The sequence below is a fragment of the Artibeus jamaicensis genome, unplaced genomic scaffold, assembly GCF_021234435.1.
Source record: "Artibeus jamaicensis isolate MK-2021 breed Jamaican fruit bat unplaced genomic scaffold, CSHL_Jam_final scaffold_537, whole genome shotgun sequence".
NCBI lineage: Eukaryota > Metazoa > Chordata > Mammalia > Chiroptera > Phyllostomidae > Artibeus > Artibeus jamaicensis.
The window spans coordinates 46,066,699-46,084,132 of NW_026522047.1; the positions used below are offsets into that span (position 1 = coordinate 46,066,699).

Sequence of the window (17,434 nt, forward strand, 5' to 3'; positions counted from 1 at the left end):
TAGAAAAGAAAAAGCAACTGGCAGCTGCAGCTATTATGTTGACCTGAGCTGGCAAAGGCTCTCCAGGTTGCTCTCGCATTCAGTTGGTGAGCCAGTGGTTGTAGCCAGCCGCAGCACTTGGAAATATGCTGTACTGTTTTTCATATACATTAATGTTAACCAATGGTCATTGGTGCCAATTCAATACCAACAGGAATCCCCAACTTGGGGTGCAGTGAAGAAAGAAACTTAATTCAGTGCAAACACTCAATTGTTATACAGCATGGCTGTGAAAACAATGTGGCTGTTAGCTAGCCCTAGGCCCATGGCCCTCTCTGGCTACATAGTTGTGGTCTGCTGTGTGTCATGGTAGGTGTTTTCACCTCCAGCAGGGAAATACAGTTTTCAGTCTTTGGTGGAAAGGGAAAGAGTATTCTCTAAGCCAAAGGGGAGCAGACTTATTTAAGCAGAAGTTCCTGCCTCTGGGCCCTGATTGGCCTGTCCTCATGCAAATGAGGACTCCAATCCTTTGCAGTTTTATTTTGCCAAAAGGCACTGTCCTATCTGGTCAGAATGGAGCTGCTCTGATTGGTCAGTGAAGATTCTGATGGGGATATAGCTGGGGGATATAGCTGCATAGCTCCAATCAAATGGGGGGAAATCTTATTCCTACTGGTTAAAATAAGATCCCTGAAACTCCTCTATAAGAGCTGGCTCAGATGGCAGGAACACAGCGCAGGCATAGTTCAGTGCAGGTTTCTCCCCCAAGCGCAGTTTACATGACAATCTCTGGTGTTCAATGACTGGTAGGCTGTGTTTTTAAAATTTGAGTCCAGTTCAGCCACTAGGGCCCCTTTTTGGTTGGTATCTTCTTTCTCAAGGTCCACACGAAGAAATAGGAATCAATTGTCTTAGAGATATTATAGTCATTTGCCTTTCACTGTTCCCTAGGGAGTCAGGCAAAAATGGATGTAAATTAAATTCCTTTCCAGTGTAAAATGTACACCTGAGAATGTAATGAGCACATCTCACACCCTGTGAGACCGAGGAGAGTCCTTGCACCCAGGTTAAGGCTTCAGGGTTTCAACTTCCCACCAGAGCTAAGTTCCCTGGGATGCTTTCTCTTAAGGAGCAAATGAGTGGGGGTGGGGTAGGGATGGTGAAATGTTCCAGGCTTGCAAGGAGCAAAGACTGAAAAATGGAACCAGGCTCTGTTACAGACCTTGAAGTCACATTTAAGTGTGGGAGTTTCTAAACAAGACTCACAGTTCCATGAGTGGACTGCCAGCTTTAAGCCAAGCCCTTCACACCTAGAGGACGTAAGACCCTCTTATTCCAGTGTGACCCATTCTGGCCCATCGCATAGTCTGTACTGGCTCCACTTGGAAACTGAATAAGGAATTTCCTGTGCGCGCTTGTGCCCCACTGTTCACAAATCGCTGAGAAAAAACCACACAGCTCCAGGACCAGAAAAATTCTGTTCATGCAAATATTCCAGGCTGAGTCAACTTCCCTCCCACCCGCTGAAAGAATTTTTTTTTAGGAGCCGGAGTCCGCCTGCCGGCTGTCATTCAGTACGAGAGGGCGGGGCCTTAAGACCTGTCCAATCAGGGGCAGAACTGGGGCAGGTGGGTGGGGCGACGCAAGGAGAAGTCTTGGAGCTTCCAACTCCATCTAGCGGCGCTGAGGGTGGGGTGTGGCCGGTTCTTTATGGTCCCTGTCCTCTCTGCAGCCCCTTACGTCGCACTGTGATCTGCACTGGTCGTGGGGCTGGTAGGCACTACTCAGGAAGACCCAGAAAACCTAGAAATGGTGAGTGTGTGGCCGGGTGAGGAGACTGGGAGGAGGCGCTGGTCGGAACCGCTGTAATCTTGGGTGGTGGAACCGGCCTCCCCTGGGTCCTCTGGACCCGAGTCCGGGGCGCCTGTGGAACATCTGTCCGTATAGGCAGCCTAGGGTTTGGGGTGTAGGCCTGCAGCAAGGCCAAGGTGTCCTGTTCCGTCACTGCATGCGGTGTCTTCAGCCGGCCTGTAGTCTCTTTGGGCAGCTATGAGCCCCCAGACCCACATCTCGTCTCCTCAAATGGTGCCATGACCGGAGCAGGGGGAGCGTCATCAGGGGACAGACAATCTGACTCTTTCTGGGGTTGGTGCATGGGAGGAGCTGTGGTCTCTCGGTTCCCCAGGCTCTTCTTTCTCAGCAGGGGGTGCCGGTTTTCTCCTGAGTTTTCCAAATGGAAAGCAGGGTCTCAGATCCAGACCCTGCCCCTCCAGCCTAACTCATCCTGGGCTTAGCAATAAATCCCTAAATTTACATTTTCTTCCCAAACATCAGCTTCCCCTCTCTGATTCACTGCATCGTTATCAACTATTTGTTTATTATTTTTCTGCAGAGCCACGGATGGCTCTTCATAAAGATTTATATTTCCCTCTGCGGATATTTGACATCATGAGAAAGCTGAGGATAACCACCCGCAAAACTAGAAATGAAGTTGTTTGAAATCCCCGTTCCTTTCCCTCAGACCTTCCCCTGGGCGCAGTCATCCTGTGGGAAGTCCTTCGGGTGGAGGAACCTCTTTGGAAAGTTTCCTGGGAGTGTTGGCCTGTGAGCACCTTTCTTCTCTGGTTTTGTCACCTGAAAAAATTTACCTGCTTATGTATGTCTTTGTTTTTCAGTAAGGGTATAATACATTTAATTATAGAGCTTGGAAGACAGTAGTTCTAAACAGGCAAGAAAGACGTGCATTTCAGAAAAAAGAAAATATTCTAGTATTACATTCATTTATGTAGTTTTTCTTTCAGTCTTTCTTTCCTGAGCACATGTAGCAAGTTTCTGAGCTCTGTTTTTTTTTGTTTTTTTTTTTAACTTTTGGGTGTTTTCAGATCAAATTCCAGAATTAGGCTTGAAGGGCAGAAGTGTTCAATTATAATATAGGGGTGGACAAAAGTAGCTTTATACTTGATAGTACGCGAAACACAGGGTTTATTCTTATATTATTGTTTATTAATTATTGTATTATTTGTATTCCAACTTACTTTTGCCTACCCCTGTATTAATTACAAACCAAGTACTTTCCCTGGGAATATAATTAACTATCATGTATTTCCGACAAGAATAGGTATTAGAGGTTTTCTAATTGAACTAGTAGAAGACCCTTAACACTTTTCTTAATCTTTTTTCCCCATAGACTCTGGGTTTAAGTAAATTTGGTGGATTGTTCATACACTGGGCATTTACCATTAAAAATATCAACAGTGGTCCAAAGCGACTCTAGTGGGAGCAGAGGCTTGTGGTCAGTGACCCAAGCTAAGGCCCCCTTGGGCCTGCACTGGGAAGTACTGGAAGGTACAGTTGGTTCTTCCTGGGGAGCTTCCCCCTGCAGGTGTCCTACCTGCTCACACCCACCAGGGAAGGTGCCTGCACACTGAGAGAAGCTGCAGCCCTGGAAAGCTGAGGGGTGCATGTGTACATAACAGAAAAAAGTGATGCCCTTTCTAAGGTTGGGGCTGTGGTTTCTTAGGCCTAGACATTTTTAGACATTGGATTTGAGTTTTACATCCACAGTATAGGTGAACTCAGAGTATAATTTGTGCACAGGAGAAGACCGTGAGGATCAGGAATTCTGTGTTTGAGAAAAGGAGTTCATGAATTTGGGAGTGCATGCTGGGTCAGAATTTAAAGTGAATCAGGCTGGAGTTCCCTCACTGTGAGAGTGGAAGCCTGGGGGAGGGAGCACTTCCCTGCTTCCAGGAGAGGGGAAGGTGTTAGTCTCCCAGAGTTCACTCTTGGGGCTGCCCAGGTCTTCCTACCTGCCTTCCTCAGGGACTGACCCATCTGGGGATTCTTAAATTCGGGTGCCTAGACCCTCCAGTTTGGGGATATGTTCAAACTTTCCGGGTGTGCGTTTCCTTCTGAACTGTAGGGAAGCAGGCTGCTTCTCGGTCTTGATTCCAGTATTGCTGTTTCTTTTCGTTGGATTCCTTTCTCCTTTGAATATTGCAGCCCTTTGATTCTAGTTTCCATTAGCACCTGGGCTTTTAAAATATAATTTGATTGGGAGATACTGTGTGAATAAGGCAAGAAACTTGAGAACCAAATCGAATTTTGATTGCATTTAGGCAGGAAAACTTGAAGATATGAATATTTTTAAGATCTCAGCTTTTTCCATTTTAGGTCTTTTTGTGTGACCAGGTCTTTAGAGAACTTTGACTTTTAAAAGGCTATACTACTTTTAAGTGTTAGTACATGCAAAGCCAGGGGAAAGCCCCAATACTGGAAAATACCTCCATGAGTGGAAGGCAGAAAAAGAGCAATGGAAGAGGCTGGCCACTTCAGTCTTGTGAGTAATAGAGTTTATATGAGGCATGTTTTGGGCACCTGTAAAATAAAATAGATTCCCATGCCTCTCAGCAGGTGCCAAAGGATTATATAGGGTAAAGATGGGGGAGGGAATTGTCCCTGGTACTAGTAACTGAATGTTCCAGGTATGAAATATTACATACTTGATCAGGTCAAGACAATAACCTGGTCCAAGAACCAGCACATAGCAGGAGGCAAGGAAGGGCTGCTGATGCAGGAGCATCAGGTACAACCAGACAGCCTCTACAAGGAGGAGGGCAGTTGCAGAAGATAATGTCCACTCTGGTCTGGGTCCAGCTTGTGGGACAGATAGTGGACATGTCACGGAACAGTCTCTCCTCCACACTAAGATAAATGAATTTCTGTTTTAATGGATGTGAGCAAATGGCATATGTATTTTCATTAATATGAGTAAAACACCTCAAAGCTTATGTAAATCTTTGAAATTCATAGTCTGCTTTAGGACTTCATTGTACCCCCCTAATGCATTACAATATGCAACTCAATCCTAAAAGTATCCCCAGTGTGAAATACTGTGGATGGAAAAAATATTATAGTACCCCTTGTTTTTTTAGTTAGAAAGGGATGTGTGAGTTTTTTATGGTCTGATGTTTTGTATCATTCGGTGTTTAAAGGATTATATCTTAGAGTGGTTTCCTATGTAGAAAAGTTAAAATCCAGTCTTAAAAAGCAAAGCTATGTGATAATGATGATTGATCATAGGAAAATATGGTATATACAAATTTCTACCCTTGTTTTAAATAAATAATGAGTGGGAAAGTTATAAAAAGAAATTTATACACTAGGAAACTAACTTAAGGTCAGTCAGTGCCTGCATATCCTGCTCCACTGCTATGCTTTCTCTAAAAACACATTTCTATCACGTCTGTATCATCCCATTAATGTTTCTTGAAAACAAGCCAGTGTGAATGCATATTTTTCTTGTGTTTGTTCTCATAAAGAGGAGTCAGAGTCCACATGTTTGATGTTTGCTTCCTGGCAACTTAAGCCTCAGCCCTCCCTTTCCCCCTGGTCCTTCTTGTCTGTCAGGCTGATGGGAACCTGGAGGCTCCTGCTCTGTGAGCAGCTGCCCGCTGGGGGCCCTCCCGGGAGCCGAGCTGCCCTGGGTTGTATTGTTGACACCACTGAGTGTGGGTGCTATATTCAGAGTGCTCTGAGTTGAGTTTAGGTAATTCCTTATCATTGACATAGGAAGATGGGAAGAGTGTTACTTATTAAAAGGGCCCTAGGGTGATGTCTTGGTTGGAACCCTACTGTGTGCTTAACTTGAAGGTGCGACTGAGGCTAGTCACCCCAAGAGGAGTGTGTCTAAGGGGGGGCTTCTGGATGATTGCACCCTGCGATTGAGGTGAGCTTACCAGATAGTCGCTCTTTAAAGAACAATTATTTATTTATCTTTAGAGGGGAAGGGGGGAAGGAGAGAGGGAGAGAAACATCAATGTATGGTTGCCTTTTGTGCGTCCCCTGCTGGGAACTGGCCTGCAGGGAACCGGCCTGCAACCCAGGCATGTGCCCTGACTGGGAATCGAACTGCGATCGTGTGGTTCGCAGGCCCGCGCTGAATCCACTGAGCTACACCAGCCAGGGCAAATAGTCGCTCTTTAAAGAACAATTATTTCAGACAAAAAGAGAGAAGAAAAGAGAGGGGCAAATTCAGCCCACAGGCTGAATTCTACTCTTCTCTTACAAGATGGCTCACTTAACTACCTCTGCTGCTGCTCTGCACCTGCTTCTGTGGCAGCACAGATGGTGATGCTCCAGGCTATTGAGGACAACACCCATAGTCTTATTGTGTCACAGCAAAGGCACTAGTTCAAACTCGATTTAACCCCAGGGTCCTCAGATCCTGTACAGCAGCCATTTTCATGAGGGAAGCCTTTAACCCCAATGGCACTGATTTGACACCATTGAGAGGAAAAAGTGTGTGGCTACCAGGGTAAAGGGGACGCCCAGTCCTTCAAAGGTCTTCAGTGTTCTGAAATACAAAGCCGAAGGGAATGAGAGAAAGAATGGGAGAAAGAGCATATTGGAAAAGGTCTAAAATTTTACCCAATGGGAAATCCAAAGTATGCTAAAATATTTACTTAACAAAAGAAGTCAAAGGGCTCTCCTTGGCTTTTAAGCCTCAAAAATATAAGTTTTGAATGAATGTTACCACCTCCTGTAACACAGTAATTCACAACGTTCATGCAATTACTTAGTGGTAGGTTAAATTATAGTTGTACCTGGGATCTCAGTGAACTGAAGCGAGGCGCCCCGTGATCGTAGGGGAACTCTGATTGTTGTATGTGGGATGAAATGGTGCACTCTGCCTTGGCCATCGGATGTCTTTGCCTTTTCTCACAGGCACAGTACCCATTGTCCTAACATATCCCATCATAAGCTGGACAGCTTGGAACCAACAATTCATCAATTTAAATTAAATTAAATCTTCACCTTTTCCTAATTGGTTTCATGAAATGGGACTCCATGGTCCCTACCCCTTACTTAAATTACTTAATATGGTCTGGTATAAATTAAACAGGGCCTTCAAGTACTGAAAACTGTTATAAGAAACCTTTTTGGAAGATGTGATTATCCCCAGTGCGTCTCCTTTGAACAGCTGGGTTTGGTCTGATCTTAAACCTGGAGAGAATGAGTAACACCTCACAGTGCATTACCACAGCCTCCAGGCTGTGGTAATAAACCCCTATTCCCAGTCCATGACATTATGGAAATTACTGGCTCCATCCACTCAGCAACTGGTACCCATTCTGCTACCATGAATCTAGGTAAGTCTGTTACGTTCTGTGTCAACAGTCTCCGCTGCCATTGACCTTCACCTCCAACAGACATGATACACCTTTACCCAGTTACCCTCAGGGAACCTCAGCACCACTGTCACTGCACACAGCTTCTTCAGGCAGGACCTGAACTTCATTTACCTTGCTCCAGGAGATATGGCATTACATTTATGACAGTCTCCTTTGTGCACATTTGTTGGACATGTAGGACATACATGTAATGGAAGAGATGGGCTCATAAAAAGTGGAGCTCATAAAAAGTGGATGTGCAGTTGTCTCACACATATTTTGAGTCCCTAAGCCCTTGGTTACATTTAAAAAAAATTATTTAATAAACAAAAGGTCACTCCCTTTCTCCAAACATAAAGAAATAGCTATAGTTCCTCTTAGCGTCCACAACATTGTGTTGGTTATTTTGGTGTTTGGAAGGCGACATAGTTCTGGTTTACGGATTTTGTTCGGGCCCATTTGTGCTGTTACTTGTAACTGCACACCCTGTGTGGGCCCCTCAACCGCAGGAAGCTCTAGACTGATTAAATTGAGGTACAAGAGGCCCACCTGGCCGAGTCCTCAAAGACTCCTGAACTGTAGAGTCTTCACTATAGAGTGTCCTATGACAGCCTTACGATGCCATTTCTCTCCTCCTCTTTTTTTAGTTATGTTTTCTAAACGCTTATCAAGTTTACTGATCTTATCAAAGAACAGCTTTATTGTTTTTTTTCTCCATTGATTTCCCACAATTACATTGATTTCTAATTTTCATTATTATGCTTTGAGTTTAATTAGCTCTTTTTTCCTAAAGTAAATGCTTACACTATGTGATTATAGAGCTTTCTTTTTCTAGTGTATTTGTTCAATGACATAAATTTTCTTCTAGGCATTGCTTTTGCTGCATCTCACAATCTTTGAGAAGTTGTAATTTTATTTTATTTAGTTGAAATAATTTTTTAATTTCTTTTGAGACTTTTTCTTTGATCCCATATATTATTTAGAAGTGTGTTATTGAATATTCACCTATTTGGCTGTTTTCCAATGCTTGCTATTATTGATTTCTAGATTAATGCCCATTGTGTAAGAACTTATTTTATATGCTATCTGTTCTTTCAGATTGGTCCCATATTATGTTCTGTCTCGGTGAAGGTTCCATATGACTTGAAAAAAATGGTGTATTCTGTTTGTGTTGCTATATGAAGTATGTTAATGATTTAAACTTTTAAGGCATAGATTTTAAACCATAGATTTTAATCACCAATTACAATTTTGAAATTGAATTTTGTTGTTACATGGCACTGTTCAGTTTAAGTCTGTCCTTTGTGATTTTTTTGCTGGTGGAATTTATAATCTGTTACAAGGGAATGTTGAAATTTGCAGCTGGGATTTTCTCTTTCTCCCTGCATTCCATCACCTCTTGTCTCATGTGTTTTGCCCATGATGTTATACGCGTACACATAAAGGATTGCAGTGCCTTCTTGGAGATGGTCTCCTTTGTCATTAAGTAATGTTCCTTTGTCTCTGAGGTTTGTGTGTGTGTGTCTGAAATCCACACTGTTTGAAATTTATCTACCCATTCCAGCTTTCCTTTGATTACTGTCACCATGTCTTTACCTTTTACCTATCTCTGTCTTCATATTTAAAGTGGGTTTCTTGTGGACAACAAAAAACTAAGTGTGATTTTTAAAATTCAGTATTATAGTATTATATTTGCCTCTCAGTTGTAGCAAGACCATTGATGATTAAAATGGTGATTGAGACGGTTGGATTGATACCTACCACAACTCGCCCCGTGTTCTTCTATTCGTTGCCTCTGTTCTTTGTTTCTTTTTGTCCTTTACTTTTTTTTCTTCCTTCCCTGGCTTTGAGCATTTTACTTGATTATTTTTGGTCTCCTGTCTTTTCATATCAATCACAAATAACTATTTAAAACTTTTCCTAGTGGTTGCCCTTGAGTTTTCAGTTACAACTAAGTCACTGCCTCTGTCAAGTTATACTGCACCATGTCACTGGTCATACGAGTACCTGATAACACACTGTTTCCAATTTCTTCCTCTGTGTCCCTGTCATATTGTTGTCATTTATTTTAATTACCCATAGGTTTTAACTTCCATATACCTTATTGTTAGTATTAACTTTTAAAGTTTCATCAATTATATTAATTATAAAAATTTTTTAAAGATAGTTTACCTTCATTTACTAATTCTAGTTTTCCACCTTCATCACATACATTTATTTATTCCGAAGAAAATTTGAAATTTTTTTATAAGTGTACAAATGTCAAATTACTTCCATTGTTGTCTCAAAATATTTATTTCTATTTTACTTTTGAAAAACAATTTTGCTTGACACAGATATGTAAGAGAGGGCATTTTTTCTTTCAAAACTTTAAAAATTTTACTCCAATTCTTGATGATTGATTGCTGACAGCTCTAGAGCCTCATTCCCGCCTCTTCTTGTGCCCCACATCTGCGCAAGGTGATGAGAAAGCCTCAGCGCACCCTCCCTGTGGCAGCAAGTGACTGAATCCTCACAAGCTGCTGCCTTGTGTACGAGCCCTCACCCTACCTCACCCTGTAACCTCGGAAAAGAACATGACCCTGCTCTTCTCTCACAGGCCATTCAATGCCCTCTTGAGAGGCCTGCCTTACTCACGCTGTTCAGACACCTCACTCGGAACAGTAATAAACCCTTCATACTCTACAGGTTGGGTGTACGTCATGCACGGAGGGATCCCATGCTCCGGGGTTGAGCTATGCTGTTCCTTGTCTCCACTGGGAACTTGGGAATGACAGAAGGGAAGGAAGCCCCTAGAGTGGCTGGTCAGGAAACACTTCCTCTGGATTGGGGAATGGATGCTAAATGCTCTTTTGGAGGAAACCGCTGCTGCACCCTTAATGTATTTTATAATCATGAGCAAGTTCACCATGACACCACCATGGATGTCTGGACATTAATAAACTCCCTTGCGATCTAAACCTTTCCTGAGTGTCAGCAGGTCCCAGCAGAGACTGTTACGGTTGTGCTAAAAAGAGCTCTTCTGGCTAATTTTTATCTCAGTGTGTGCCCATGTGTGCCCGTGTGTGCTGAGAAGCAGCCTTGAGGCACATGAGTGTAGGGATTGGTGGTATAAGTTGTGCCTTCTTCCTTTTCTCTGAGCTCGAAGTTCCAAATGAATTTTTGACTCATCAAATGAGACAAAGAGAAAGGAAGGACTGAATCTGTGGTAAGTATTACATCAGGTAAGAGCAGGGCTTCTCTACAATGATATTTCCATTCAGTCAGCTACAAACGGTTACTTCTGACTTTCTGGAAAAATGTAGAACAACATGGCCAGCTGGGCTTTGTTAAAAGTTGGATTTCCATAGGTCTCCTGGACTCTCATGTTTGGTGACAGCAGGAGTAGAATAAAAAGCTTGTAGTTCTTTAGTATGTTTTTGTGTATCAAAACCTCATTGCAGATGCTAACATCTGCCTTATGGAGTGCTGTAACTGGTGGCTGTGAGGAAGGAGGTGAAGGAATTTTTCTCCAAAGGACCTGATGATCTTAAAAGTGAGGATACGTGTTTCATCTGAATCACATTTCTGTCAGTCCCAGCATGATCTGAATGCTGCCATTAGAAAAATGCAAGATGTAATGTGGTCACAGTAAAAGTGTGTGATTTCCATGTGTTCATAATGCTGTTGAATTTATAAGGAAATAATTGTGAACAGAGAGTAACTTTCTGATGACCAAGCCATAAGAATAAGTGTTTGAAGATGAGAGATCATATGTAACTTTCTGTGTGGCATGTGAGAACATGGGCTCCTTCCCAAGCTCTCACTCTCCCTCCTCCCCTGTGGGAATATAATGAAGGCTATCTGTAAGTGCACTGTGGGACCTTGGAAGCCTGGCCTGCTCCACAGTCAAGGAATGGCCAAAACGCCCTACAAAACAACAACAACAATAATGTTCCTGGATGTGAGCCTGGATTGTAAATAGCTGACATTATGATCTCACACAGCTTGCACATGAGCATGTCCACTCTGCACACATGATTTATTGCCCTGCTTTGTTTCCTGTATTATATATAACCCTGTACTGAGCAAACTTGTGTTGTGGAGACTTCACTAGCAGGCCGCCCCTGGGGCGTATTTAAGTCCTAATAAACATACATATTTCACAGCCTATCTTCCAGGTTATTTCTTTGGAATAGACAAGCAATATGCTGAGGCCTCCTCGGACCTTGGCTCTGCACATAATACCTTCCCGTAAATGGGGTCCTTGTGTCCAGTGCTGTCAGCCTCACAAGGCACATATTTGGGGTGTTTCAGGACTCAGTGGCCTTTGAGGATGTGGCTGTGAACTTCAGTCTGGAGGAATGGGCTTTACTGGACCCTTCACAGAAGAAGCTCTACAGAGATGTGATACAGTAAACCTTCTGGAACCTGACCTCCATAGGTGAGCATGACAACTAAATCTTTACCTTGCTGAGTAGAGGACAGGTGTTTTCTGTCCATTAGAGTTGTTCTAATGTGTGGGATGTGTGAAGGGAGGACACCGGTAAATAAACGGGGCATGGTCACAGCTCATTATAGAAATAGAGTCTCATAATTTTTCTATAATTTCTAATACTTTGAATCACATTCTGGGTCTTTATTTTAGGGGGAAAATGGGAAGATCATGACATTGAAGATCAGTACAAACACCAGGGGGAGAAACAAAGGTGAGTCACAGTCATATGAGAAAGCAGTGTCTCTAACGTGACAATCTCCATTTTCTATGAATTTTTTAAAAGAACGAAACAAAACAACCCTTGCTCCCAATTTACTACTTTTCAGAATATTTCTACCAAATTACTTTCTTATATATCATAGATGTTCAGTTTTTGAAAAATAGTTCAAATGGACAACCCCATTAATAAACCTTCTATGTGAATATCACTGTTTTGGTATTAGCAAGGCTAAAGTTTTCTTGCAGAGCATTCAGCATTTTTATTTGTTAATTTGTTATAATCCTTAACCAAGGATATATAATTTTGTCATTGATTTTTGAGAGAGAGAGAGAGATGGAGATGGAAACATCCATCAGTTGTCTCCCATATATGTCCTGACTGGACATTGAACCTGTAACCTAGGTATGTGCCCTGACCAGGAATCAAACCTGCAACCTCTTGGTATACAGGATGATGCTCCAATCAGCTGAGCCACCTGGCTAGGGCATGTATTCAATTTTAAATAATTCATTTAGACAAGGGGAAAACGTATAGTTTTGCTATAAAAATTTTGGTATGAAATGTAGTTTACATATCCTACTAATAAATATAAAATTATTGGTAAAGAAATCATTAATAAATACTTATTTTTCTTTACAGAAGTGATATGGTAGAGAAAATCTATGAAGGGAAAGAGGGTAGTCAATGGGGGAAAAACTTCGGCCTTTTCCAAAATTTCAGTCTGAAGAATACTGTTCTTGGAGTAAAACCCTGGGAATACAGTCTGTGGGGGGAAGTGTTCATGCATCAGTCATCTCATAATAAGCACATCAGAGATCACACTGGGCACAACCCCTCTCACTATCAGAATTGTGGAGAGAAGCCGTATAAATGCAAAGTATGTGGGAGAGCCTTCATTTACCCTCAGTGTTGTGAAAAACATGAAAGTTTTTCATGGAGAGAAACCTTACTGGAGAGAAACCTTATCAGTGGAAACAATGTGTTAAAGCCTACATGTATTACAGTGCCTTACAAAAACACCAAAGAACTCACACAGACAAGAAACCCTATGAATGTAAGCAATGCAGTAAAGCTTTCAGGTCTCATATAGGTTTTCAAATACATGAAAGGAATCACACTGGCGAGAAACCCTATGAATGTAAAATATGTTGTAAAGCATTCAGTTGTCTTAGTTACCTTGGAAGTCATGAAAAGATTCATACTATAGAGAAACCTTATGAATTTAAGGAATGTGGAAAAGCCTTCAGATGTTATCATAATTACCAAACACATGAAAGAAAATTTACTGGAGGGAAGCTCTATGAATGTAAGGAATCTGGAAAAGCCTTCCGATGTTATCAAGGTTTTCAAAAACATGAAAGAATTCACACTGGAGAGAAACCCCATGCATGTGTAGAATGTGGGCAAGCCTATAGATATTACAGTATCTTACAAAGACACAAAGGACTCACACTGGAGAGAAACCCTATAAATGTAAACAATGTGGTCAAGCCTACAGAGGTCACAGTGCCTTATGCGCACATGAAAGGGCTCACACAGGCAAGAAACCCTATGGATGTACGGAATGTGGAAAAGTTTTTATTTCTCATCTAGGCTTCCAAATACATGAAAGAACTCATACTGGAGAGAAACCTTATGAATGCAAAATATGTAGTAAAGACTTCAGTTGTGTCAGTTATTTTCGATGTCATGAAAAATTTCACGATGGACATGAGAGCTATGAATGTAAGGAGTGTGGGCTAGCCTACAGATATTCCAGTACCTTACAAAGTCATGAAAGAATTCACAGTGGAGAGAAACCTTATGAATGCAAGGAATGTGGGAAAGCCTTCAGATGGTATCAAAGTTTTCAAACACATGAAAGAAATCACACTGGAGAGAAACCATATGAATGTAAAACACGGAGCAAACAATTTAGTTGTCTCCGTTATTTTAGAAAGCATGAAAGAAACCACACTGCAAAGAAACGCTGAGTGTAAACACTGTAATAAAACATTCAGGTATCCTAGTGATCTTCAAAATCATGAGAGAAATCACACTGGAGAGAAACCCTATGAATGCAAACAATGTGGGAAAGCCTTCACTTATCACACAAACTTTCGAAGACACATGGCAATACACACTAAAGAAAAAACATAGAGCCCTGGCTGGTGTAGCTCAGTGGATTGAGCGCGGGCCTGCGGACCAAACAACTGCGGTTCGATTCCCAGTCAGGGCACATGCCTGGGTTGCAGGCCAGTTCCTGGCAGGGGACGCACAAGAGGCAACTGCACATTGATATTTCTCTCCCTCTCTCCTTCCCTTCCCCCCTGAAGATAAATAAATAAAATGTTTAAAAAAAAGAAAAAACAGAAAAGTGAAGAATTTGGGAAAGGCTTCAGTTATTGCAATTTCTATCAAAATAATAAAGAACTCACTAAATTAAAATTCTTGAATATAAACAGCTTGAAAAAGACTCAAATTGGACCACATTGTTGCATGTGAAAACTCCAACAAAAAAAGAAGGAATAAAAAAGTAAGTTACATGAGAAAACTCGATAAAAATTTAGGTATAATGTTCTAGAAAACTTTCAACATGAAACAGTTCTTATTAATATTGTAAATATATTGTATTTGTTGAACCTTTTCTAATAGTGCATCACTGGACTGTGGATTTCTATTAAATACTTTCAGAAATAAATACATAAGATATTTCAGAGAGAGGTTTTTCAAAAGTAATACATAAGGTTAATAGGCAGTTCTTTTCCCCTAAAATGTTTAACAATATTTTCTCTGGATTTTGAAGCCTGTTAGACTTATGAATGAAGTTTTAAAAAAATATATGTAGTTAGGTTAAAATTTTAAATAATGTTTTATTCTGTTTTGGGAGCCATTGAAAAATAACAGTTTGGTGTTAGGGTTTTCCTAGTAGCCTAAGGCTGCCCTTTATATCTCTAGTCCATTACATATATTCTACCTTTCTCTCTGACAAAGCTCCTTTTGGGTGGTGAAGTATATTAAGATCTTTTTTCCATTTTTCATACTAATAAATAGTTGGAATAGATTTTATGTATAGCAAGTTCCGAAAAGAATATAGATTCACATGAATTTTTATTTTCATATTTGGATCTTTGCTCTTTCTTCTAACTGATGTTTGGTGAATAGACTTTGGGTTAAAAAGAAGGACCTGTGATAGGGCAACAAAATGTAGAGCTGGAGATTCTCTTTTATTGGTAATGGTAGGACCCCAGTTTTCTAGAATCCATCTCCTTTATAGTCCATGTTAAAATTCCTTAGTAACCTCACTTGCATGAGATTTGGAAGGCATATATGAAGAAGGCATTAGACAGATTTTGGGACCACCACTCAGACTAACATACAAATACTTTGGATCTTTGAAAATATCTTTCAGCCCATCATAACTGAGTTCTTTGACCTTCTGATGAAGACCATCCTCAACACCACCACCAACTATTCGATATCCATTTTCTGAGATGCGTGGGTTTACACTGATTTCTTCACAAATTCTACAATTTCCACACCAAAGATGTGTCAGAGTTTCGATTTTTCTGTAAGCCCTCTTGTGTTCATCAGGAAACTGGTTCATACTTCATGCTTATGTCTGATTCCTCTCTTCTTTAGATTTTATCTGTATAAAATCTAAATTGTGTAGAAATACAGTGTTGTCACTAGGGATAGTGAGTATGTTTTCCTGATGGCATGTGACATCTGCAATGGAACTGCGAAAAAGGATATGGGACAGTGTTTCTGTGCTGCGTGTGCAGTGGGTGCCTTGACCTGGCCTGATCCTATGAGAGTCAGGGCCTTCCTCCTCTCGGGAGACTGTGGGTGTCTCCTGTTACTTGTAGCTGAATGTAATCCCTCAGTATGTTTTCAGTTACGTTCAATTGTATGTGATTAAATTCCAAGTATTTTTTTGTTAAATGAACACTTTTGTAGGTCTTTTAGAAAATATTTTATTAACCGTTTTCTAGGCTGTTGTATACTGACAAATGGTTTTTTTTAATGTTAATATGTTCCATTATAATTATAAATTTTAAAATAAAGTTTGCAAATCTCTTGATTTAATTATTGTACACTATTTCACTTTTATCATGTGCATTCAATTTCACATAATTTTTAAGGTACATTTTGTGTTTTATTCTTTTATAGTTACAGTTTTTGTCATGACACTCATTGATACCAAAACCTGAACTCAGTTTTTCAGTGTCCTCTAACCCGTGACCTGCGTGACTGACTGTATGTGGCGTCAAAGACGGGAGCACAACAAGTTGTGATAAGCATGACCACAATGTGCACATGACTGTGGGGCATAGCATAAAAGGCTGCTCAGGGCTTTTATAGGATTTTGCCTGTTTTAGATAATTAGGTGGTTATTAAAGGCACAAACATGTGTTTGCATATTGAATGCCATAAAGAGGTAAACTTACATTATTGGGAGTCATAAGACTTGTTTACTACAAGGTAAAAACAATGTGTTGGAGCTTATTTTAATTTGTAACAAGCCCAGTGAATCATATTAATAAGAAGAGGGTGATACTGGTCATTTTTGTGATTTAGACTAGACATAGAACAAACTAAATCTTAAGTTAGCAGAATTTGGGAAATAATAAAGATTAGAGCAGAAAATAAAATATAGAAAAACAATGGAGTATTATTAAAACAGAATAGAATAGAATAATATTAAAACAGCAGGGGTTTTCCATGAGAGTTCCATTTCAACAGGTGGAATTTTTTTTAATGCATATAGAGTTGCAGTTTTGAAAGATAAAAAAAGTTCTAGAGATTGGTTTCACAATATCATTGTACTTCATATACTAAACTGTACACTTAATGATGTTGAAAATGTACATTTTATCCTGTGTGTGTATTTCCACAATTAAAATTAAACTTTTAAAACAAGGGAGTGAAGACACAACCCACAGAATGGAGGAAAATTTTGCAAAATTTATATATCTGATAAACTTGTATAAAGAATACAGAACTTCCTTGGCCATAAACCACAGGTTTCCATGGAGGAGAAGAGAAATTCTACTGCAAGCAGAGATAATATTACAAAATGGACCTGTGGAGGATGATGACATACTATTATGGAACGGATCCCCCTTTTCCCAGGATCCCCCTGTACTAGGTTTGCCTTGACTGCTGCCACAGAGTTATAGCTCTCAATACCAGAGACTGGTGAAAATGAAAGGAACTATTTATTCAAAAAGTTATACAGACTTAGAGTAACGACTTAATGTCTTTGTTAAAATCCCCAAATCCCTTAAAATACCCACAAACACACACAGTCGTTCCTTCCCCACTTTGCCCAGTCAGGCCAGTCTGGGTACCATATCTCAGGAAAATAAATAGAAGTCTGTGTGACCCAGGTAGCCCCTGGTTCTTCCCAGTCATCTGTGCCTGGCTGGTAGGCCTCTCTTGGGTCCCAGCACTGTCAGCTGTGCTGCCAGGATCCCCAGTTCTTAATCTAAAACCTCAGGGTACCTTATGGACCATTAGCAAGAGTCCTTTCACCCCTTTCCTTCCCTGCAAGGTCTCTCCTGCTTCCTAAACTATATGGCAAAGGGAGCACCCAAAGCTGCC

At 40.8% G+C, this 17,434-nt stretch overlaps 1 non-coding gene and 1 pseudogene across 1 annotated transcript; one reads left to right on the plus strand and one right to left on the minus strand.

The window, feature by feature from the left end:
* On the minus strand, positions 1-131 carry LOC119038886 (small nucleolar RNA SNORA44). Its single transcript, XR_005080500.2, has one exon. It is a non-coding gene; the product is annotated as a small nucleolar RNA SNORA44 (small nucleolar RNA).
* Positions 132-1,646: 1,515 nt separating this feature from the next.
* LOC119038874 (zinc finger protein 709-like) lies at positions 1,647-15,854 on the plus strand (annotated as a pseudogene).
* The last annotated feature ends 1,580 nt before the right edge of the window (positions 15,855-17,434 follow it).